The sequence below is a fragment of the Parasteatoda tepidariorum genome, chromosome 3, assembly GCF_982258835.1.
Source record: "Parasteatoda tepidariorum strain Cologne lab strain chromosome 3, Ptep-v5.0, whole genome shotgun sequence".
Lineage (NCBI taxonomy): Eukaryota > Metazoa > Arthropoda > Arachnida > Araneae > Theridiidae > Parasteatoda > Parasteatoda tepidariorum.
This window is the reverse complement of record NC_141757.1, coordinates 25,760,758-25,785,641: the sequence shown is the minus strand read 5'-3', so window position 1 is coordinate 25,785,641 and position 24,884 is coordinate 25,760,758.

Here is a 24,884-nt window from a genome sequence, read left to right as displayed (position 1 = left end):
TAGACCCCTATTTTTTATAATTTTTTGCTAAGAAGAAAAATCTTCAGTTTAAATGTATTGTTATCCAATAGAGATACGAGACATCTCAAAATTAGCATTAGAGACGTGCCAGGTAAAGGTTTAATTGGAGTTTGGGATACATGGCCTAACAGCTAGTACTCTGATCTTTGATTTGTAAAAAACAACATGGTTCTAATGCTGTTGGTTTTGGGATTCTTGTTATCTCCATACCTTATTGAACATTTAGATAATAGTTACAAGAAAAGTTTTAGAAATTTATACTAAATTAAATTTTTTAAAAATATATTAAAACTCTTATTCTTATATTTTTCTCCTTAAGATTTTTATTTAAAAAACGAACAATCATTTCTCAATTTGTAGATTTAAATTAAAGGCTCAGTACATTAAAAAAATTTTTTTCTTGCAGCAGTTACCGCTTTAAAGCACCACCTCCCTAACGAATGCCTGAAATAACTCAAAAGTAGTGCAAGTCTAAAATAGTATTTTGAATGAAAATGTTGAAAGTGGGTGTTTAAAGAACTATAGGCTACTGAAAAAAGCTAAGTTTCATTGAATTCTTCATTTTAAATTCAAAAAGGTATTATTTTTTTTAACTGATTTGCATTCTTGCAGAATATTTTTTAAACAAAAATTTGTAAATAACTTTCTTGTTTTTGACGATCTAATATTTATTTGCGCGCTTAGTTTTTTAACTAAAAGTTTAGCATTTGCTTTAAATGTAATTTCATTTTTTAATTGATTTATATTAAACAAACAACTTCCCTTTTTGTAGCATTCAAGAGTTTTCTTTTGTCTTAATTTTATTTAAATTTCGAAGAATGTTCAGATATCGCAAAATTTGTGCTAGAGACGTGCCAGGTAAAGGTTTAATCGAAGTTTGGAATACATGGCCTAACAGCTAGTATGCTGATCTGAGATTTGTAAAAAACAACATGATTCTAGTGCGGCCTATTTTGGGATTCTGGCAATCTCCGTAACTTAAATAAGATTAAAACAATCGTTTCGAGAAAAATCTAAAACAAAAAAATTATAAAAATAAGACTGGTGCTTGTTAAGGATATCTTTATTTGTATGAAAAATTATTTTCAACTTTAAATTTTCTTAGTAAGGAAAAAAAATTCCATGTTTTTTATCGGTCATTTTCAGTAGACCCCTATTTTTTATTATTTTTTGCTAAGAAGAAAAATCTTTAGTTTAAATGTATTGTTATCCAATAGAGATACGAGACATCGCAAAATTAGCATTAGAGACGTGCCAGGTAAAGGTTTAATTGGAGTTTGGGATACATGGCCTAACAGCTAGTACTCTGATCTTTGATTTGTAAAAAACAACATGGTTCTAATGCTGTTGGTTTTGGGATTCTTGTTATCTCCATACCTTATTGAACATTTAGATAATAGTTACAAGAAAAGTTTTAGAAATTTATACTAAATTAAATTTTTTAAAAATATATTAAAACTCTTATTCTTATATTTTTCTCCTTGAGATTTTTATTTAAAAAACGAACAATCATTTCTCAATTTGTAGATTTAAATTAAAGGCTCAGTACATTAAAAAAATTTTTTTCTTGCAGCAGTTACCGCTTTAAAGCACCACCTCCCTAACGAATGCCTGAAATAACTCAAAAGTAGTGCAAGTCTAAAATAGTATTTTGAATGAAAATGTTGAAAGTGGGTGTTTAAAGAACTATAGGCTTCTGAAAAAAGCTAAGTTTCATTGAATTCTTCATTTTAAATTCAAAAAGGTATTATTTTTTTTAACTGATTTGCATTCTTGCAGAATATTTTTTAAACAAAAATTTGTAAATAACTTTCTTGTTTTTGACGATCTAATATTTATTTGCGCGCTTAGTTTTTTAACTAAAAGTTTAGCATTTGCTTTAAATGTAATTTCATTTTTTAATTGATTTATATTAAACAAACAACTTCCCTTTTTGTAGCATTCAAGAGTTTTCTTTTGTCTTAATTTTATTTAAATTTCGAAGAATGTTCAGATATCGCAAAATTTGTGCTAGAGACGTGCCAGGTAAAGGTTTAATCGAAGTTTGGAATACATGGCCTAACAGCTAGTATGCTGATCTGAGATTTGTAAAAAACAACATGATTCTAGTGCGGCCTATTTTGGGATTCTGGCAATCTCCGTAACTTAAATAAGATTAAAACAATCGTTTCGAGAAAAATCTAAAACAAAAAAATTATAAAAATAAGACTGGTGCTTGTTAAGGATATCTTTATTTGTATGAAAAATTATTTTCAACTTTAAATTTTCTTAGTAAGGAAAAAAAATTCCATTTTTTTTATCGGTCATTTTCAGTAGACCCCTATTTTTTATTATTTTTTGCTAAGAAGAAAAATCTTTAGTTTAAATGTATTGTTATCCAATAGAGATACGAGACATCGCAAAATTAGCATTACAGACGTGCCAGGTAAAGGTTTAATTGGAGTTTGGGATACATGGCCTAACAGCTAGTACTCTGATCTTTGATTTGTAAAAAACAACATGGTTCTAATGCTGTTGGTTTTGGGATGCTTGTTATCTCCATACCTTATTGAACCTTTAGATAATAGTTACAAGAAAAGTTTTAGAAATTTATACTAAATTAAATTTTTTAAAAATATATTAAAACTCTTATTCTTATATTTTTCTCCTTAAGATTTTTATTTCAAAAACGAACAATCGTTTCTCAATTTGTAGATTTAAATTAAAGGCTCAGTACATTAAAAAATGTTTTTTCTTGCTGCAGTTACCGCTTTAAAGCACCACCTCCCTAACGAATGCCTGAAATAACTCAAAAGTAGTGCAAGTCTAAAATAGTATTTTGAATGAAAATGTTGAAAGTGGGTGTTTAAAGAACTATAGGCTACTGAAAAAAGCTAAGTTTCATTAAATTCTTCATATTAAATTCAAAAAGTTATTATTTTTTTAACTGATTTGCATTCTCGCAGAATATTTTTAAAGCAAAAATTTGTAAATAACTATCTTGTTTTTGACGTTCTAATATTTATTTGCTCGCTTAGTTTTTTCACTAAAAGTTTAGCATTTGCTTTAAATGTAATTTTATTTTTTAATTGATTTATATTAAACAAACAACTTCCCTTTTTGTAGCATTCAAGAGTTTTTTTTGTCTTAATTTTATTTAAATTTCGAAGAATGTTCAGATATCGCAAAATTTGTGCTAGAGACGTGCCAGGTAAAGGTTTAATCGAAGTTCGGAATACATGGCCTAACAGCTAGTATGCTGATCTGAGATTTGTAAAAAACAACATGGTTCTAGTGCGGCCTATTTTGGGATTCTGGCAATCTCCGTAACTTAAATAAGATTAAAACAATCGTTTCGAGAAAAATCTAAAACAGAAAAATTATAAAAATAAGACAGGTGCTTGTTAAGGATATCTTTATTTTTATGAAGAATTATTTTCAACTTTAAAATTTCTTAGTAAGGAAAAAAAATTCCATTTTTTTTATCGGTCATTTTCAGTAGACCCCTATTTTTTATAATTTTTTGCTAAGAAGAAAAATCTTTAGTTTAAATGTATTGTTATCCAATAGAGATACGAGACATCTCAAAATTAGCATTAGAGACGTGCCAGGTAAAGGTTTAATTGGAGTTTGGGATACATGGCCTAACAGCTAGTACTCTGATCTTTGATTTGTAAAAAACAACATGGTTCTAATGCTGTTGGTTTTGGGATTCTTGTTATCTCCATACCTTATTGAACATTTAGATAATAGTTACAAGAAAAGTTTTAGAAATTTATACTAAATTAAATTTTTTTAAAAATATATTAAAACTCTTATTCTTATATTTTTCTCCTTAAGATTTTTATTTCAAAAACGAACAATCATTTCTCAATTTGAGATTTAAGCTAAAGGCTCAGTACATTAAAATTTTTATTTTTCTTGCTGCAGTTACCGCTTTAAAGCACCACCTCCCTAACGAATGCCTCAAATAACACAAAAGTAGTGCAAGTCTAAAATAGTATTTTGAATGAAAATGTTGAAAGTGGGTGTTTAAAGAACTATAGGCTACTGAAAAAAGCTAAGTTTCATTGAATTCTTCATATTAAATTCAAAAAGTTATTATTTTTTTAACTGATTTGCATTCTCGCAGAATATTTTTAAAGCAAAAATTTGTAAATAACTATCTTGTTTTTGACGTTCTAATATTTATTTGCTCGCTTAGTTTTTTCACTAAAAGTTTAGCATTTGCTTTAAATGTAATTTTATTTTTTAATTGATTTATATTAAACAAACAACTTCCCTTTTTGTAGCATTCAAGAGTTTTTTTTTGTCTTAATTTTATTTAAATTTCGAAGAATGTTCAGATATCGCAAAATTTGTGCTAGAGACGTGCCAGGTAAAGGTTTAATCGAAGTTCGGAATACATGGCCTAACAGCTAGTATGCTGATCTGAGATTTGTAAAAAACAACATGGTTCTAGTGCGGCCTATTTTGGGATTCTGGCAATCTCCGTAACTTAAATAAGATTAAAACAATCGTTTCGAGAAAAATCTAAAACAAAAAAATTATAAAAATAAGACTGGTGCTTGTTAAGGATATCTTTATTTTTATGAAAAATTATTTTCAACTTTAAAATTTCTTAGTAAGGAAAAAAAATTCCATTTTTTTTATCGGTCATTTTCAGTAGACCCCTACTTTTTATAATTTTTTGCTAAGAAGAAAAATCTTCAGTTTAAATGTATTGTTATCCAATAGAGATACGAGACATCTCAAAATTAGCATTAGAGACGTGCCAGGTAAAGGTTTAATTGGAGTTTGGGATACATGGCCTAACAGCTAGTACTCTGATCTTTGATTTGTAAAAAACAACATGGTTCTAATGCTGTTGGTTTTGGGATTCTTGTTATCTCCATACCTTATTGAACATTTAGATAATAGTTACAAGAAAAGTTTTAGAAATTTATACTAAATTAAATTTTTTTAAAAATATATTAAAACTCTTATTCTTATATTTTTCTCCTTAAGATTTTTATTTCAAAAACGAACAATCATTTCTCAATTTGAGATTTAAGCTAAAGGCTCAGTACATTAAAATCTTTATTTTTCTTGCTGCAGTTACCGCTTTAAAGCACCACCTCCCTAACGAATGCCTGAAATAACTCAAAAGTAGTGCAAGTCTAAAATAGTATTTTGAATGAAAATGTTGAAAGTGGGTGTTTAAAGAACTATAGGCTACTGAAAAAAGCTAAGTTTCATTGAATTCTTCATATTAAATTCAAAAAGTTATTATTTTTTTAACTGATTTGCATTCTCGCAGAATATTTTTAAAGCAAAAATTTGTAAATAACTATCTTGTTTTTGACGTTCTAATATTTATTTGCTCGCTTAGTTTTTTCACTAAAAGTTTAGCATTTGCTTTAAATGTAATTTTATTTTTTAATTGATTTATATTAAACAAACAACTTCCCTTTTTGTAGCATTCAAGAGTTTTCTTTTGTCTTAATTTTATTTAAATTTCGAAGAATGTTCAGATATCGCAAAATTTGTGCTAGAGACGTGCCAGGTAAAGGTTTAATCGAAGTTCGGAATACATGGCCTAACAGCTAGTATGCTGATCTGAGATTTGCAAAAAACAACATGGTTCTAGTGCGGCCTATTTTGGGATTCTGGCAATCTCCGTAACTTAAATAAGATTAAAACAATCGTTTCGAGAAAAATCTAAAACAAAAAAATTATAAAAATAAGACTGGTGCTTGTTAAGGATATCTTTATTTTTATGAAAAATTATTTTCAACTTTAAAACTTCTTAGTAAGGAAAAAAAATTCCATTTTTTTTATCGGTCATTTTCAGTAGACCCCTATTTTTTATAATTTTTTGCTAAGAAGAAAAATCTTCAGTTTAAATGTATTGTTATCCAATAGAGATACGAGACATCTCAAAATTAGCATTAGAGACGTGCCAGGTAAAGGTTTAATTGGAGTTTGGGATACATGGCCTAACAGCTAGTACTCTGATCTTTGATTTGTAAAAAACAACATGGTTCTAATGCTGTTGGTTTTGGGATTCTTGTTATCTCCATACCTTATTGAACATTTAGATAATAGTTACAAGAAAAGTTTTAGAAATTTATACTAAATTAAATTTTTTTAAAAATATATTAAAACTCTTATTCTTATATTTTTCTCCTTAAGATTTTTATTTCAAAAACGAACAATCATTTCTCAATTTGAGATTTAAACTAAAGGCTCAGTACATTAAAATTTTTATTTTTCTTGCTGCAGTTACCGCTTTAAAGCACCACCTCCCTAACGAATGCCTCAAATAACACAAAAGTAGTGCAAGTCTAAAATAGTATTTTGAATGAAAATGTTGAAAGTGGGTGTTTAAAGAACTATAGGCTACTGAAAAAAGCTAAGTTTCATTGAATTCTTCATATTAAATTCAAAAAGTTATTATTTTTTTAACTGATTTGCATTCTCGCAGAATATTTTTAAAGCGAAAATTTGTAAATAACTATCTTGTTTTTGACGTTCTAATATTTATTTGCTCGCTTAGTTTTTTCACTAAAAGTTTAGCATTTGCTTAAAATGTAATTTTATTTTTTAATTGATTTATATTAAACAAACAACTTCCCTTTTTGTAGCATTCAAGAGTTTTTTTTTTGTCTTAATTTTATTTAAATTTCGAAGAATGTTCAGATATCGCAAAATTTGTGCTAGAGACGTGCCAGGTAAAGGTTTAATCGAAGTTCGGAATACATGGCCTAACAGCTAGTATGCTGATCTGAGATTTGTAAAAAACAACATGGTTCTAGTGCGGCCTATTTTGGGATTCTGGCAATGTCCGTAACTTAAATAAGATTAAAACAATCGTTTCGAGAAAAATCTAAAACAAAAAAAATTATAAAAATAAGACTGGTTCTTGTTAAGGATATCTTTATTTATATGAAAAATTATTTTCAACCTTAAATTTTCTTAGTAAGGAAAAAAAATTCCATTTTTTTTATCGGTCATTTTCAGTAGACCCCTATTTTTTATTATTTTTTGCTAAGAAGAAAAATCTTTAGTTTAAATATATTGTTATCCAATAGAGATACGAGATATCGCAAAATTATCATTAGAGACGTGCCAGGTAAAGGTTTAATTGGAGTTTGGGATACATGACCTAACAGCTAGTACTCTGATCTTTGATTTGTAAAAAACAACATGGTTCTAATGCTGTTGGTTTTGGGATTCTAGTTATCTCCATACCTTATTGAACATTTAGATAATAGTTACAAGAAAAGTTTTAGAAATTTATACTAAATTAAATTTTTTAAAAATATATTAAAACTCTTATTCTTATATTTTTCTCCTTAAGATTTTTCTTTCAAAAACGAACAATCGTTTCTCAATTTGTAGATTTAAATTAAAGGCTCAGTACATTAAAAAATGTTTTTTCTTGCTGCAGTTACCGCTTTAAAGCACCACCTCCCTAACGAATGCCTGAAATAACTCAAAAGTAGTGCAAGTCTAAAATAGTATTTTGAATGAAAATGTTGAAAGTGGGTGTTTAAAGAACTATAGGCTACTGAAAAAAGCTAAGTTTCATTGAATTCTTCATATTAAATTCAAAAAGTTATTATTTTTTTAACTGATTTGCATTCTCGCAGAATATTTTTAAAGCAAAAATTTGTAAATAACTATCTTGTTTTTGACGTTCTAATATTTATTTGCTCGCTTAGTTTTTCCACTAAAAGTTTAGCATTTGCTTTAAATGTAATTTTATTTTTTAATTGATTTATATTAAACAAACAACTTCCCTTTTTGTAGCATTCAAGAGTTTTCTTTTGTCTTAATTTTATTTAAATTTCGAAGAATGTTCAGATATCGCAAAATTTGTGCTAGAGACGTGGCAGGTAAAGGTTTAATCGAAGTTCGGAATACATGGCCTAACAGCTAGTATGCTGATCTGAGATTTGCAAAAAACAACATGGTTCTAGTGCGGCCTATTTTGGGATTCTGGCAATCTCCGTAACTTAAATAAGATTAAAACAATCGTTTCGAGAAAAATCTAAAACAAAAAAATTATAAAAATAAGACTGGTGCTTGTTAAGGTTATCTTTATTTTTATGAAAAATTATTTTCAACTTTAAAATTTCTTAGTAAGGAAAAAAAATTCCATTTTTTTTATCGGTCATTTTCAGTAGTCCCCTATTTTTTATAATTTTTTGCTAAGAAGAAAAATCTTTAGTTTAAATGTATTGTTATCCAATAGAGATACGAGACATCTCAAAATTAGCATTAGAGACGTGCCAGGTAAAGGTTTAATTGGAGTTTGGGATACATGGCCTAACAGCTAGTACTCTGATCTTTGATTTGTAAAAAACAACATGGTTCTAATGCTGTTGGTTTTGGGATTCTTGTTATCTCCATACCTTATTGAACCTTTAGATAATAGTTACAAGAAAAGTTTTAGAAATTTATACTAAATTAAATTTTTTAAAAATATATTAAAACTCTTATTCTTATATTTTTCTCCTTAAGATTTTTATTTCAAAAACGAACAATCGTTTCTCAATTTGTAGATTTAAATTAAAGGCTCAGTACATTAAAAAATGTTTTTTCTTGCTGCAGTTACCGCTTTAAAGCACCACCTCCCTAACGAATGCCTGAAATAACTCAAAAGTAGTGCAAGTCTAAAATAGTATTTTGAATGAAAATGTTGAAAGTGGGTGTTTAAAGAACTATAGGCTACTGAAAAAAGCTAAGTTTCATTGAATTCTTCATATTAAATTCAAAAAGTTATTATTTTTTTAACTGATTTGCATTCTCGCAGAATATTTTTAAAGCAAAAATTTGTAAATAACTATCTTGTTTTTGACGTTCTAATATTTATTTGCTCGCTTAGTTTTTTCACTAAAAGTTTAGCATTTGCTTTAAATGTAATTTTATTTTTTAATTGATTTATATTAAACAAACAACTTCCCTTTTTGTAGCATTCAAGAGTTTTTTTTTGTCTTAATTTTATTTAAATTTCGAAGAATGTTCAGATATCGCAAAATTTGTGCTAGAGACGTGCCAGGTAAAGGTTTAATCGAAGTTCGGAATACATGGCCTAACAGCTAGTATGCTGATCTGAGATTTGTAAAAAACAACATGGTTCTAGTGCGGCCTATTTTGGGATTCTGGCAATCTCCGTAACTTAAATAAGATTAAAACAATCGTTTCGAGAAAAATCTAAAACAGAAAAATTATAAAAATAAGACAGGTGCTTGTTAAGGATATCTTTATTTTTATGAAGAATTATTTTCAACTTTAAAATTTCTTAGTAAGGAAAAAAAATTCCATTTTTTTTATCGGTCATTTTCAGTAGACCCCTATTTTTTATAATTTTTTGCTAAGAAGAAAAATCTTTAGTTTAAATGTATTGTTATCCAATAGAGATACGAGACATCTCAAAATTAGCATTAGAGACGTGCCAGGTAAAGGTTTAATTGGAGTTTGGGATACATGGCCTAACAGCTAGTACTCTGATCTTTGATTTGTAAAAAACAACATGGTTCTAATGCTGTTGGTTTTGGGATTCTTGTTATCTCCATACCTTATTGAACATTTAGATAATAGTTACAAGAAAAGTTTTAGAAATTTATACTAAATTAAATTTTTTTAAAAATATATTAAAACTCTTATTCTTATATTTTTCTCCTTAAGATTTTTATTTCAAAAACGAACAATCATTTCTCAATTTGAGATTTAAGCTAAAGGCTCAGTACATTAAAATTTTTATTTTTCTTGCTGCAGTTACCGCTTTAAAGCACCACCTCCCTAACGAATGCCTCAAATAACACAAAAGTAGTGCAAGTCTAAAATAGTATTTTGAATGAAAATGTTGAAAGTGGGTGTTTAAAGAACTATAGGCTACTGAAAAAAGCTAAGTTTCATTGAATTCTTCATATTAAATTCAAAAAGTTATTATTTTTTTAACTGATTTGCATTCTCGCAGAATATTTTTAAAGCAAAAATTTGTAAATAACTATCTTGTTTTTGACGTTCTAATATTTATTTGCTCGCTTAGTTTTTTCACTAAAAGTTTAGCATTTGCTTTAAATGTAATTTTATTTTTTAATTGATTTATATTAAACAAACAACTTCCCTTTTTGTAGCATTCAAGAGTTTTTTTTTGTCTTAATTTTATTTAAATTTCGAAGAATGTTCAGATATCGCAAAATTTGTGCTAGAGACGTGCCAGGTAAAGGTTTAATCGAAGTTCGGAATACATGGCCTAACAGCTAGTATGCTGATCTGAGATTTGTAAAAAACAACATGGTTCTAGTGCGGCCTATTTTGGGATTCTGGCAATCTCCGTAACTTAAATAAGATTAAAACAATCGTTTCGAGAAAAATCTAAAACAAAAAAATTATAAAAATAAGACTGGTGCTTGTTAAGGATATCTTTATTTTTATGAAAAATTATTTTCAACTTTAAAATTTCTTAGTAAGGAAAAAAAATTCCATTTTTTTTATCGGTCATTTTCAGTAGACCCCTATTTTTTATAATTTTTTGCTAAGAAGAAAAATCTTCAGTTTAAATGTATTGTTATCCAATAGAGATACGAGACATCTCAAAATTAGCATTAGAGACGTGCCAGGTAAAGGTTTAATTGGAGTTTGGGATACATGGCCTAACAGCTAGTACTCTGATCTTTGATTTGTAAAAAACAACATGGTTCTAATGCTGTTGGTTTTGGGATTCTTGTTATCTCCATACCTTATTGAACATTTAGATAATAGTTACAAGAAAAGTTTTAGAAATTTATACTAAATTAAATTTTTTTAAAAATATATTAAAACTCTTATTCTTATATTTTTCTCCTTAAGATTTTTATTTCAAAAACGAACAATCATTTCTCAATTTGAGATTTAAGCTAAAGGCTCAGTACATTAAAATTTTTATTTTTCTTGCTGCAGTTACCGCTTTAAAGCACCACCTCCCTAACGAATGCCTGAAATAACTCAAAAGTAGTGCAAGTCTAAAATAGTATTTTGAATGAAAATGTTGAAAGTGGGTGTTTAAAGAACTATAGGCTACTGAAAAAAGCTAAGTTTCATTGAATTCTTCATATTAAATTCAAAAAGTTATTATTTTTTTAACTGATTTGCATTCTCGCAGAATATTTTTAAAGCAAAAATTTGTAAATAACTATCTTGTTTTTGACGTTCTAATATTTATTTGCTCGCTTAGTTTTTTCACTAAAAGTTTAGCATTTGCTTTAAATGTAATTTTATTTTTTAATTGATTTATATTAAACAAACAACTTCCCTTTTTGTAGCATTCAAGAGTTTTTTTTTGTCTTAATTTTATTTAAATTTCGAAGAATGTTCAGATATCGCAAAATTTGTGCTAGAGACGTGCCAGGTAAAGGTTTAATCGAAGTTCGGAATACATGGCCTAACAGCTAGTATGCTGATCTGAGATTTGCAAAAAACAACATGGTTCTAGTGCGGCCTATTTTGGGATTCTGGCAATCTCCGTAACTTAAATAAGATTAAAACAATCGTTTCGAGAAAAATCTAAAACAGAAAAATTATAAAAATAAGACTGGTGCTTGTTAAGGATATCTTTATTTTTATGAAGAATTATTTTCAACTTTAAAATTTCTTAGTAAGGAAAAAAAATTCCATTTTTCTTATCGGTCATTTTCAGTAGACCCCTATTTTTTATAATTTTTTGCTAAGAAGAAAAATCTTTAGTTTAAATGTATTGTTATCCAATAGAGATACGAGACATCTCAAAATTAGCATTAGAGACGTGCCAGGTAAAGGTTTAATTGGAGTTTGGGATACATGGCCTAACAGCTAGTACTCTGATCTTTGATTTGTAAAAAACAACATGGTTCTAATGCTGTTGGTTTTGGGATTCTTGTTATCTCCATACCTTATTGAACATTTAGATAATAGTTACAAGAAAAGTTTTAGAAATTTATACTAAATTAAATTTTTTTAAAAATATATTAAAACTCTTATTCTTATATTTTTCTCCTTAAGATTTTTATTTCAAAAACGAGCAATCATTTCTCAATTTGTAGATTTAAATTAAAGGCTCAGTACATTAAAAAATGTTTTTTCTTGCTGCAGTTACCGCTTCAAAGCACCACCTCCCTAACAAATGCCTGAAATAACTCAAAAGTAGTGCAAGTCTAAAATAGTATTTTGAATGAAAATGTTGAAAGTGGGTGTTTAAAGAACTATAGGCTACTGAAAAAAGCTAAGTTTCATTGAATTCTTCATATTAAATTCAAAAAGTTATTATTTTTTTAACTGATTTGCATTCTGGCAGAATATTTTTAAAGCAAAAATTTGTAAATAACTATCTTGTTTTTGACGTTCTAATATTTATTTGCTCGCTTAGTTTTTTCACTAAAAGTTTAGCATTTGCTTTAAATGTAATTTTATTTTTTAATTGATTTATATTAAACAAACAACTTCCCTTTTTGTAGCATTCAAGAGTTTTTTTTTGTCCTAATTTTATTTAAATTTCGAAGAATGTTCAGATATCGCAAAATTTGTGCTAGAGACGTGCCAGGTAAAGGTTTAATCGAAGTTCGGAATACATGGCCTAACAGCTAGTATGCTGATCTGAGATTTGTAAAAAACAACATGGTTCTAGTGCGGCCTATTTTGGGATTCTGGCAATCTCCGTAACTTAAAAAAGATTAAACAATCGTTTCGAGAAAAATCTAAAACAAAAAAATTATAAAAATAAGACTGGTGCTTGTTAAGGATATCTTTATTTTTATGAAAAATTTTTTTCAACTTTAAAATTTCTTAGTAAGGAAAAAAAATTCCATTTTTTTTATCGGTCATTTTCAGTAGACCCCTATTTTTTATAATTTTTTGCTAAGAAGAAAAATCTTCAGTTTAAATGTATTGTTATCCAATAGAGATACGAGACATCTCAAAATTAGCATTAGAGACGTGCCAGGTAAAGGTTTAATTGGAGTTTGGGATACATGGCCTAACAGCTAGTACTCTGATCTTTGATTTGTAAAAAACAACATGGTTCTAATGCTGTTGGTTTTGGGATTCTTGTTATCTCCATACCTTATTGAACATTTAGATAATAGTTACAAGAAAAGTTTTAGAAATTTATACTAAATTAAATTTTTTAAAAATATATTAAAACTCTTATTCTTATATTTTTCTCCTTGAGATTTTTATTTAAAAAACGAACAATCATTTCTCAATTTGTAGATTTAAATTAAAGGCTCAGTACATTAAAAAAATTTTTTTCTTGCAGCAGTTACCGCTTTAAAGCACCACCTCCCTAACGAATGCCTGAAATAACTCAAAAGTAGTGCAAGTCTAAAATAGTATTTTGAATGAAAATGTTGAAAGTGGGTGTTTAAAGAACTATAGGCTTCTGAAAAAAGCTAAGTTTCATTGAATTCTTCATTTTAAATTCAAAAAGGTATTATTTTTTTTAACTGATTTGCATTCTTGCAGAATATTTTTTAAACAAAAATTTGTAAATAACTTTCTTGTTTTTGACGATCTAATATTTATTTGCGCGCTTAGTTTTTTAACTAAAAGTTTAGCATTTGCTTTAAATGTAATTTCATTTTTTAATTGATTTATATTAAACAAACAACTTCCCTTTTTGTAGCATTCAAGAGTTTTCTTTTGTCTTAATTTTATTTAAATTTCGAAGAATGTTCAGATATCGCAAAATTTGTGCTAGAGACGTGCCAGGTAAAGGTTTAATCGAAGTTTGGAATACATGGCCTAACAGCTAGTATGCTGATCTGAGATTTGTAAAAAACAACATGATTCTAGTGCGGCCTATTTTGGGATTCTGGCAATCTCCGTAACTTAAATAAGATTAAAACAATCGTTTCGAGAAAAATCTAAAACAGAAAAATTATAAAAATAAGACAGGTGCTTGTTAAGGATATCTTTATTTTTATGAAGAATTATTTTCAACTTTAAAATTTCTTAGTAAGGAAAAAAAATTCCATTTTTTTTATCGGTCATTTTCAGTAGACCCCTATTTTTTATAATTTTTTGCTAAGAAGAAAAATCTTTAGTTTAAATGTATTGTTATCCAATAGAGATACGAGACATCTCAAAATTAGCATTAGAGACGTGCCAGGTAAAGGTTTAATTGGAGTTTGGGATACATGGCCTAACAGCTAGTACTCTGATCTTTGATTTGTAAAAAACAACATGGTTCTAATGCTGTTGGTTTTGGGATTCTTGTTATCTCCATACCTTATTGAACATTTAGATAATAGTTACAAGAAAAGTTTTAGAAATTTATACTAAATTAAATTTTTTTAAAAATATATTAAAACTCTTATTCTTATATTTTTCTCCTTAAGATTTTTATTTCAAAAACGAACAATCATTTCTCAATTTGAGATTTAAGCTAAAGGCTCAGTACATTAAAATTTTTATTTTTCTTGCTGCAGTTACCGCTTTAAAGCACCACCTCCCTAACGAATGCCTCAAATAACACAAAAGTAGTGCAAGTCTAAAATAGTATTTTGAATGAAAATGTTGAAAGTGGGTGTTTAAAGAACTATAGGCTACTGAAAAAAGCTAAGTTTCATTGAATTCTTCATATTAAATTCAAAAAGTTATTATTTTTTTAACTGATTTGCATTCTCGCAGAATATTTTTAAAGCAAAAATTTGTAAATAACTATCTTGTTTTTGACGTTCTAATATTTATTTGCTCGCTTAGTTTTTTCACTAAAAGTTTAGCATTTGCTTTAAATGTAATTTTATTTTTTAATTGATTTATATTAAACAAACAACTTCCCTTTTTGTAGCATTCAAGAGTTTTTTTTTGTCTTAATTTTATTTAAATTTCGAAGAATGTTCAGATATCGCAAAATTTGTGCTAGAGACGTGCCAGGTAAAGGTTTAATCGAAGTTCGGAATACATGGCCTAACAGCTAGTATGCTGATCTGAGATTTGTAAAAAACAACATGGTTCTAGTGCGGCCTATTTTGGGATTCTGGCAATCTCCGTAACTTAAATAAGATTAAAACAATCGTTTCGAGAAAAATCTAAAACAAAAAAATTATAAAAATAAGACTGGTGCTTGTTAAGGATATCTTTATTTTTATGAAAAATTATTTTCAACTTTAAAATTTCTTAGTAAGGAAAAAAAATTCCATTTTTTTTATCGGTCATTTTCAGTAGACCCCTACTTTTTATAATTTTTTGCTAAGAAGAAAAATCTTCAGTTTAAATGTATTGTTATCCAATAGAGATACGAGACATCTCAAAATTAGCATTAGAGACGTGCCAGGTAAAGGTTTAATTGGAGTTTGGGATACATGGCCTAACAGCTAGTACTCTGATCTTTGATTTGTAAAAAACAACATGGTTCTAATGCTGTTGGTTTTGGGATTCTTGTTATCTCCATACCTTATTGAACATTTAGATAATAGTTACAAGAAAAGTTTTAGAAATTTATACTAAATTAAATTTTTTTAAAAATATATTAAAACTCTTATTCTTATATTTTTCTCCTTAAGATTTTTATTTCAAAAACGAACAATCATTTCTCAATTTGAGATTTAAGCTAAAGGCTCAGTACATTAAAATCTTTATTTTTCTTGCTGCAGTTACCGCTTTAAAGCACCACCTCCCTAACGAATGCCTGAAATAACTCAAAAGTAGTGCAAGTCTAAAATAGTATTTTGAATGAAAATGTTGAAAGTGGGTGTTTAAAGAACTATAGGCTACTGAAAAAAGCTAAGTTTCATTGAATTCTTCATATTAAATTCAAAAAGTTATTATTTTTTTAACTGATTTGCATTCTCGCAGAATATTTTTAAAGCAAAAATTTGTAAATAACTATCTTGTTTTTGACGTTCTAATATTTATTTGCTCGCTTAGTTTTTTCACTAAAAGTTTAGCATTTGCTTTAAATGTAATTTTATTTTTTAATTGATTTATATTAAACAAACAACTTCCCTTTTTGTAGCATTCAAGAGTTTTCTTTTGTCTTAATTTTATTTAAATTTCGAAGAATGTTCAGATATCGCAAAATTTGTGCTAGAGACGTGCCAGGTAAAGGTTTAATCGAAGTTCGGAATACATGGCCTAACAGCTAGTATGCTGATCTGAGATTTGCAAAAAACAACATGGTTCTAGTGCGGCCTATTTTGGGATTCTGGCAATCTCCGTAACTTAAATAAGATTAAAACAATCGTTTCGAGAAAAATCTAAAACAAAAAAATTATAAAAATAAGACTGGTGCTTGTTAAGGATATCTTTATTTTTATGAAAAATTATTTTCAACTTTAAAACTTCTTAGTAAGGAAAAAAAATTCCATTTTTTTTATCGGTCATTTTCAGTAGACCCCTATTTTTTATAATTTTTTGCTAAGAAGAAAAATCTTCAGTTTAAATGTATTGTTATCCAATAGAGATACGAGACATCTCAAAATTAGCATTAGAGACGTGCCAGGTAAAGGTTTAATTGGAGTTTGGGATACATGGCCTAACAGCTAGTACTCTGATCTTTGATTTGTAAAAAACAACATGGTTCTAATGCTGTTGGTTTTGGGATTCTTGTTATCTCCATACCTTATTGAACATTTAGATAATAGTTACAAGAAAAGTTTTAGAAATTTATACTAAATTAAATTTTTTTAAAAATATATTAAAACTCTTATTCTTATATTTTTCTCCTTAAGATTTTTATTTCAAAAACGAACAATCATTTCTCAATTTGAGATTTAAACTAAAGGCTCAGTACATTAAAATTTTTATTTTTCTTGCTGCAGTTACCGCTTTAAAGCACCACCTCCCTAACGAATGCCTCAAATAACACAAAAGTAGTGCAAGTCTAAAATAGTATTTTGAATGAAAATGTTGAAAGTGGGTGTTTAAAGAACTATAGGCTACTGAAAAAAGCTAAGTTTCATTGAATTCTTCATATTAAATTCAAAAAGTTATTATTTTTTTAACTGATTTGCATTCTCGCAGAATATTTTTAAAGCAAAAATTTGTAAATAACTATCTTGTTTTTGACGTTCTAATATTTATTTGCTCGCTTAGTTTTTCCACTAAAAGTTTAGCATTTGCTTTAAATGTAATTTTATTTTTTAATTGATTTATATTAAACAAACAACTTCCCTTTTTGTAGCATTCAAGAGTTTTCTTTTGTCTTAATTTTATTTAAATTTCGAAGAATGTTCAGATATCGCAAAATTTGTGCTAGAGACGTGGCAGGTAAAGGTTTAATCGAAGTTCGGAATACATGGCCTAACAGCTAGTATGCTGATCTGAGATTTGCAAAAAACAACATGGTTCTAGTGCGGCCTATTTTGGGATTCTGGCAATCTCCGTAACTTAAATAAGATTAAAACAATCGTTTCGAGAAAAATCTAAAACAAAAAAATTATAAAAATAAGACTGGTGCTTGTTAAGGTTATCTTTATTTTTATGAAAAATTATTTTCAACTTTAAAATTTCTTAGTAAGGAAAAAAAATTCCATTTTTTTTATCGGTCATTTTCAGTAGTCCCCTATTTTTTATAATTTTTTGCTAAGAAGAAAAATCTTTAGTTTAAATGTATTGTTATCCAATAGAGATACGAGACATCTCAAAATTAGCATTAGAGACGTGCCAGGTAAAGGTTTAATTGGAGTTTGGGATACATGGCCTAACAGCTAGTACTCTGATCTTTGATTTGTAAAAAACAACATGGTTCTAATGCTGTTGGTTTTGGGATTCTTGTTATCTCCATACCTTATTGAACCTTTAGATAATAGTTACAAGAAAAGTTTTAGAAATTTATACTAAATTAAATTTTTTAAAAATATATTAAAACTCTTATTCTTATATTTTTCTCCTTAAGATTTTTATTTCAAAAACGAACAATCGTTTCTCAATTTGTAGATTTAAATTAAAGGCTCAGTACATTAAAAAATGTTTTTTCTTGCTGCAGTTACCGCATTAAAGCACCACCTCCCTAACGAATGCCTGAAATAACTCAAAAGTAGTGCAAGTCTAAAATAGTATTTTGAATGAAAATGTTGAAAGTGGGTGTTTAAAGAACTATAGGCTACTGAAAAAAGCTAAGTTTCATTGAATTCTTCATATTAAATTCAAAAAGTTATTATTTTTTTAACTGATTTGCATTCTCGCAGAATATTTTTAAAGCAAAAATTTGTAAATAACTATCTTGTTTTTGACGTTCTAATATTTATTTGCTCGCTTAGTTTTTTCAGTAAAAGTTTAGCATTTGCTTTAAATGTAATTTTATTTTTTAATTGATTTATATTAAACAAACAACTTCCCTTTTTGTAGCATTCAAGAGTTTTTTTTTGTCTTAATTTTATTTAAATTTCGAAGAATGTTCAGATATCGCAAAATTTGTGCTAGAGACGTGCCAGGTAAAGGTTTAATCGAAGTTCGGAATACATGGCCTAACAGCTAGTATGCTGATCTGAGATTTGTAAAAAACAACATGGTTCTAGTGCGGCCTATTTTGGGATTCTGGCAATCTCCGTAACTTAAATAAGATTAAAACAATCGTTTCGAGAAAAATCTAAAACAGAAAAATTATAAAAATAAGACAGGTGCTTGTTAAGGATATCTTTATTTTTATGAAGAATTATTTTCAACTTTAAAATTTCTTAGTAAGGAAAAAAAATTCCATTTTTTTTATCGGTCATTTTCAGTAGACCCCTATTTTTTATAATTTTTTGCTAAGAAGAAAAATCTTTAGTTTAAATGTATTGTTATCCAATAGAGATACGAGACATCTCAAAATTAGCATTAGAGACGTGCCAGGTAAAGGTTTAATTGGAGTTTGGGATACATGGCCTAACAGCTAGTACTCTGATCTTTGATTTGTAAAAAACAACATGGTTCTAATGCTGTTGGTTTTGGGATTCTTGTTATCTCCATACCTTATTGAACATTTAGATAATAGTTACAAGAAAAGTTTTAGAAATTTATACTAAATTAAATTTTTTTAAAAATATATTAAAACTCTTATTCTTATATTTTTCTCCTTAAGATTTTTATTTCAAAAACGAACAATCATTTCTCAATTTGAGATTTAAGCTAAAGGCTCAGTACATTAAAATTTTTATTTTTCTTGCTGCAGTTACCGCTTTAAAGCACCACCTCCCTAACGAATGCCTCAAATAACACAAAAGTAGTGCAAGTCTAAAATAGTATTTTGAATGAAAATGTTGAAAGTGGGTGTTTAAAGAACTATAGGCTACTGAAAAAAGCTAAGTTTCATTGAATTCTTCATATTAAATTCAAAAAGTTATTATTTTTTTAACTGATTTGCATTCTCGCAGAATATTTTTAAAGCAAAAATTTGTAAATAACTATCTTGTTTTTGACGTTCTAATATTTATTTGCTCGCTTAGTTTTTTCACTAAAAGTTTAGCATTTGCTTTAAATGTAATTTTATTTTTTAATTGATTTATATTAAACAAACAACTTCCCTTTTTGTAGCATTCAAGAGTTTTTTTTTGTCTTAATTTTATTTAAATTTCGAAGAATGTTCAGATATCGCAAAATTTGTGCTAGAGACGTGCCAGGTAAAGGTTTAATCGAAGTTCGGAATACATGGCCTAACAGCTAGTATGCTGATCTGAGATTTGTAAAAAACAACATGGTTCTAGTGCGGCCTATTTTGGGATTCTGGCAATCTCCGTAACTTAAATAAGATTAAAACAATCGTTTCGAGAAAAATCTAAAACAAAAAAATTATAAAAATAAGACTGGTGCTTGTTAAGGATATCTTTATTTTTATGAAAAATTATTTTCAACTTTAAAATTTCTTAGTAAGGAAAAAAAATTCCATTTTTTTTATCGGTCATTTTCAGTAGACCCCTATTTTTTATAATTTTTTGCTAAGAAGAAAAATCTTCAGTTTAAATGTATTGTTATCCAATAGAGATACGAGACATCTCAAAATTAGCATTAGAGACGTGCCAGGTAAAGGTTTAATTGGAGTTTGGGATACATGGCCTAACAGCTAGTACTCTGATCTTTGATTTGTAAAAAACAACATGGTTCTAATGCTGTTGGTTTTGGGATTCTTGTTATCTCCATACCTTATTGAACATTTAGATAATAGTTACAAGAAAAGTTTTAGAAATTTATACTAAATTAAATTTTTTTAAAAATATATTAAAACTCTTATTCTTATATTTTTCTCCTTAAGATTTTTATTTCAAAAACGAACAATCATTTCTCAATTTGAGATTTAAGCTAAAGGCTCAGTACATTAAAATTTTTATTTTTCTTGCTGCAGTTACCGCTTTAAAGCACCACCTCCCTAACGAATGCCTGAAATAACTCAAAAGTAGTGCAAGTCTAAAATAGTATTTTGAATGAAAATGTTGAAAGTGGGTGTTTAAAGAACTATAGGCTACTGAAAAAAGCTAAGTTTCATTGAATTCTTCATTTTAAATTCAAAAAGTTATTATTTTTTTTAACTGATTTGCATTCTTGCAGAATATTTTTTAAACAAAAATTTGTAAATAACTTTCTTGTTTTTGACGATCTAATATTTATTTGCGCGCTTAGTTTTTTAACTAAAAGTTTAGCATTTGCTTTAAATGTAATTTTATTTTTTAATTGATTTATATTAAACAAACAACTTCCCTTTTTGTAGCATTCAAGAGTTTTTTTTTGTCTTAATTTTATTTAAATTTCGAAGAATGTTCAGATATCGCAAAATTTGTGCTAGAGACGTGCCAGGTAAAGGTTTAATCGAAGTTCGGAATACATGGCCTAACAGCTAGTATGCTGATCTGAGATTTGTAAAAAACAACATGGTTCTAGTGCGGCCTATTTTGGGATTCTGGCAATCTCCGTAACTTAAATAAGATTAAAACAATCGTTTCGAGAAAAATCTAAAACAAAAAATTATAAAAATAAGACTGGTGCTTGTTAAGGATATCTTTATTTTTATGAAAAATTATTTTCAACTTTAAAATTTCTTAGTAAGGAAAAAAAAAAATCCATTTTTTTTATCGGTCATTTTCAGTAGACCCCTATTTTTTATAATTTTTTGCTAAGAAGAAAAATCTTTAGTTTAAATGTATTGTTATCCAATAGAGATACGAGACATCGCAAAATTAGCATTAGAGACGTGCCAGGTAAAGGTTTAATTGGAGTTTGGGATACATGGCCTAACAGCTAGTACTCTGATCTTTGATTTGTAAAAAACAACATGGTTCTAATGCAGTTGGTTTTAGGATTCTTGATATCTCCATACCTTATTGAACATTTAGATAATAGTTACAAGAAAAGTTTTAGATATTTATGCTAAATTAAATTTTTTAAAAATATATTAAAACTCTTATTCTTATATTTTTCTCCTTAAGATTTTTATTTCAAAAACGAACAATCCTTTCTCAATTTGTAGATTTAAATTAAAGGTTCAGTACATTAAAAATTTTATTTTTCTTGCTGTAGTTACCGCTTTAAAGCACCACCTCCATAACGAATGCCTGAAATAACTCAAAAGTAGTGCAAGTCTAAAATAGTATTTTGAATGAAAATGTTGAAAGTGGGTGTTTAAGGAACTATAGGCTACTGAAAAAAGCTAAGTTTCATTGAATTCTTCATTTTAAATTCAAAAAGTTATTATTTTTTTAACTGATTTGCATTCTCGCAGAATAGTTTTTAAACCAAAATTTGTAAATAACCATCTTGTTTTTGACGATCTAATATTTATTTGCTCGCTTAGTTTTTTAACTAAATGTTTAGCATTTGCTTTAAATGGAATTTGATTTTTTATTTAATTTATATTAAACAAAAAACTTCCCTTTTTGTAGCATTCAAGAGTTTTTTTGTCTTAATTTTATTTAAATTTCAAAGAGTGTTCAGATATCGCAAAATTTGTGCTAGAGACGTGCCAGGTAAAGGTTTAATCGAAGTTCGGAATACATAGCCTAACAGCTAGTATGCTGATCTGAGATTTGTAAAAAACAACATGGTTCTAGTACGGCCTATTTTGGGATTCTGACAATCTCCGTAACTAAAATAAGATTAAAACAATCGTTTCGAGAAAAATCTAAAAAAAAAAAAAATAATAAAAATAAGACTGGTGCTTGTTAAGGATATCTTTATTTTTATGAAAAATTATTTTCAACTTTCAATTTTCTTAGTAGGGGAAAAAATTCCATTTTTTAATCGGTCATTTTCAGTAGATCCCTATTTTTTATTATTTTTTGCTAAGAAGAAAATTCTTTAGTTTAAATGTATTGTTATTCAAAAGAGATACAATTTTTCTGTGATATTATATAGTTAGATGTATTTGCTTCAAATATTCTCCATTGTAATACCTATTTGTGATAATAATCAGCATTGCCTGTTTCGTGTTTACTGAGCTTAGTTAATCAAGTCAATTGAATTGGATAGATATATATTCCGGCTATTCATGCAAAATATCAACCTATTTATCACAGCAAATAATGTCTCTTTCAACTTCAGCTTGCATTGTTCGATCAAAATTAACTTCGGTTCCATTCACTCCCAAAATTATTGGCATTCTCAAGTTTTAATTTTCAGCTGCTCTTTATTCTACACGGCTTCTTAACACATGGCGCTCGGACAACTTTTCTAAAAAAAAATGAATTACAGCTGTTATAGATTTTAATTGTAAGAAAAGTGGCGGGCAAGATTTTGTAAAAGTTGGCGCAAACTTGTCACTATAGTTCAGTGTTGCCAGGTGCAGATAACCGTTCACCCCCAGATGGCGCTGTAAAATCCCCTAAAGTTTTTTTAAAAACCCCGAAATTTTTAACTTAATGTATAAGTATTAAAAAGTAGTACAAAAGTTAAATAATGTATAGAAAACATTGCTTTAAAACTTTGTAATATTTTATTATCAGCAAATTAATAATGTGCTGATAACTTAAAAAAAGGATGAACAATTGTACGATTAATTTACCTTTAAACTGCTTTTCGTGTTCCCAATCTTTCTTGTACTTTTGTACGTACTTGTTTTTTTCCTTATCCTTTGGCACTATTTTTAAACCATGCACATTAAAAATTTTAATTAATTTGAATTCAAATTCAGCAAACGTACAGGTTGATCGAGCTAAGTAATAGCTTACTACATTCAACAAAGGGGTTAAGTTCTAAAATTAAATCTTAATCTTTTTGTTTTGGTTTATCATATTGATCCATCTCACACATTCAGTTATAAAATTTGATATTAGAACGTAACCAAAGTGAAACTAGTAAAAGTCACAAATAACCCTAAAACAAACCCCTAAAAATAAATTCCCCTAAAATACCCACTGAAGATAAAAAGAATCCCCCTAAATTTAGGGGGGGGGAAACCCGAATCTGGCAACACTGCAATAGTTTCAATTTTTAAAAAAAAAATTACGATGACGAATGTAGCACTGATTACATAAACTGCTGTTTGTAGAAAATGCAACACCATGAAAGAATCATCAGAATCAAATGAAATTTAATGCAGAAACGACTTGTACTGATACAAATAAATGATGAAATTTTCAAAACAAAAGAAACAAATTAAGCGTCCGAAATCAGTATTTGGTGCAGCCACCACGCGCTGCAATAAGTGCTGCTATACGACGTGGCATGGAGTCAAACAGATGTTGAATATCTGCTTGAGGAAGAGAATTCCATATCGCTTGTATGCGCAACCAAAGTTCGTCTTTGGAAACTGCAGGACGCGGATCACGAGTGAGACGCCGACCAACCATATCCCACACGTGCTCAATAGGCGACATATCCGGCGAATAAGCAGGCCAAGGAAGAAGTTGCATGCGTTGTGCTGAACAGAAGTCTCTAACAGTCCGCGCAACATGTGGGCGTGCATTATCCTGCTGAAAGATAGCTCCAGGGATGCCTTGAAGGAAAGGAACGACTTCGGGCTGTAGCACTTCACGGACGTATCTGTTGCTATTGAGATTACCCTCAATTCGTATCAAATTGGATCGTCCATGATACGAAATCGCACCCCAGACCATAACTCCGGGTGTTCGACCACTATGTCGTTCAATAATACACTCAGGAAGGCAGCGTTGACCGGCATAACGTCTAACACGAACACGGCCATCATGGGTCCACAAATTGAAGCGTGATTCATCTGAAAAGACAACTTGGTGCCAATCAGCTCGCCAGTCTCTGTGCTCAAGAGCCCACTGCCGACGCGGCCGTCGATGATCCGCCGTGAGGGGAATCCTGTATAATGGCACCCTTGCACGCAATCCACGGCGCAGCAGACGACGACGAATTGACGAAGCCGACAATTGTACACCTGTAGCAGTAGACCAATGTGCTGCCAGCTGCCTGGAGGAAGCTGTGCGATCATTCACCGCCATGCGGAGCAGGTGTCGATCATCGCGCTCTGACGTCACCTTCTGTCGTCCAGTGCCTGTTTTTCGAGTTGTTCGGTGCTCGTCGGTCCACTGCTTCCAAACTCGCATCACTGTGGAACTGTTCCGCTGCATACGAGCTGCTATTGCGCGATAGGAAAATCCTCCTTCTCGAAGGCCGATTATCCTCCCTCGTTCAAACTCCGTAAGTTGCTTGAATTTCTTATTCTTCCGTCGTGGAGGCATACTCAGGTCTCACTAAACGTTTGCCACTAACAAATAATCATAGACTATTTTCAACGTCCCGCTACAGCACTTTATTTATACGCTTTCAGCATCAATTCAGAGGGCGCTGCGCGCGCCACGCACGCGCGATGGCTCTGAAACTTTATTAATTTGCATAATATCCTATAATTGACATTTGCTGCGAATTTCATTTGATTCTGATGATTCCTTCATGGTGTTGCATTTTCTACAAACAGCAGTTTAGATACTGAATCCTTTATGTTTGTGGTAATAGCGAACGGATAATTTCTTTCAAAAACGGAGCTTAAACGAAGTAGTTTA